Raw genomic sequence first — 1978 nt, forward strand, 5'->3', positions numbered from 1 at the left:
ACCGCGAACCGTATCACGGAACTTTTGAAAAATAATTTTTTACCGCGACGAACTAATTGCACGTTTCGTAATTCTCAAACATACTTGGACTCCCGAAATGTATTCGTAAATTTTGTTAATATGTCATAACCGTCGTTATGACATATCGAAATTGGATGCGCCTCGGATTTCAAAACAGCTCGATCGTCAACTTTTTCGGAACGAAGCCGTCTAGTCGACAAATATAAAGATATCTGGGTCACCGAATTTCAAATCTACGTAGTCATCGAGTTCTGAAACTTTTTTTAACCCTTTGCACTCGAGGCCTTTTTATCTGGTATCTGTCAGCAACTCGAGATGCTTTCTTAGTCAGAAAGACTAAGAGACAGTCAGATAGACCGCTGTCTATTGTCACGAATGCTAAGCTTAGATCGACTTCGAAAATAAGATCTCTAATTTGAGATTTGAAAATCAGGACACTTCGAGTTCCAAAGAAATTAAATCTAAAGAAAACCTAGTGAGAGTCACCTTTCTCTCTCTCTCTCTCGAGTGCAAAGGGTTAAAATCAAAATTGACTTTTCCAGTGTGCTGAAAATTAAATTAATAAATACATTTAGAACGACCCATGTATTTTGCTAAGAAACGGTTTCGACGTTTGTTAGTGACAGCATTCGAGACTCGAGAGACAGTGCGATCAAGATATCGTTAGGACGTTGCGTACTTTGGTGGGGAAATTTTTGTGAAACGATCCGAGGATCCCAGAGAATACGAGAATCGTCGAGAATTCGGAGCATTCTGTCGGTGATGTTTACTACTAGTTTGAAAAACCGGTTTTCCTCTATCCGTAAAAGTCGGATCCGTGGATGGCACAGTAGACGCGGTGCGTCACGAGCTAGATTTGGTCAAAACGTAATCGAAACGACAGACGTGTAATTGCGATACAACGAAAAAAAAGTTTCGATTTATAATATTCATTATCAACATTATCATCGACTGTCATTCGCTTAATACGCATCGACTGAAAAAGAATCTCGTGTTTCTTAAAAAAAATAGTCAAGTTCGAAGAGATGAAGTAATCGAACTATGAATGGCGAGGAATCGAATCTCTTTTCAACGCTGAATATTAATTCGCGGGATTATCGACGTGCGATCTATCACGAAATATTTACGAATACTTCAAATTCCCGCAACGCGTCCCTCGAGTCCCGTGCGAAATCTAGTGGACAATGGCGTAGAAACGAGGAAGGAGTTTCCACGAAGAAACGGAGCCACATCTTTCAGTTCCCTTGAAAAGTTCCAATCGACTTGCCACACAAACGATACAAGTGGAACCGGTTTCATAAAGATTGCGTGGCCACGCGAGTTCTTCTGTGTTTATTTCGTTCGCCGGCACGATCTTCCAAGCCTTCGTCACTTCTTCAAACGGATTAGGGGTTTAATAACAAAAAGCGTCTAGCGATTTTCACCGCAAGGACGAAATGATAACTCGTTCGATGTTTTTCTTTCGTATTCGGATATGTCACGTCTGAATTTTCGGCGCGTGACAAAATGGAGGCTCGTTCGAAACTTTTGCGCGCCGAGAAACAGGACTGCGTAGAAAATTATTCGATCGGGTTATTATCCAAACTGCTGTTAACACTTTGCACTCGAGACGTTTCTTAACATTCTATTGCCATGAATTCTAAGCTATCGAGATTCGAGAATAAGGTCACCTTTCTTGACACTTGGAGAAATTAACAAAATTAAACCTAAAGAAACATTAGGTATTGCAGATTTGCTGCGTGAAACCTGATAGTGACTGAGAGCCACCTCTCCAGTGCAAAAGGTCAATTTCTACATTTCTTTCTTTTCTTTAAGTGACTCGAAATTAGTCTGCTATTATAACAATCCTTATACAGCAATACTTAAACTTCGAAAACAATTTTCTGCCACGATCGCCAAATTTTGACTATAGTGGTATCGTAGATCAAGAATTGAATTGCAGATTAGAATAACATTA

The sequence above is a fragment of the Hylaeus volcanicus genome, chromosome 6 (assembly GCF_026283585.1).
Source record: "Hylaeus volcanicus isolate JK05 chromosome 6, UHH_iyHylVolc1.0_haploid, whole genome shotgun sequence".
Classification (NCBI taxonomy): Eukaryota; Metazoa; Arthropoda; class Insecta; order Hymenoptera; family Colletidae; genus Hylaeus; species Hylaeus volcanicus.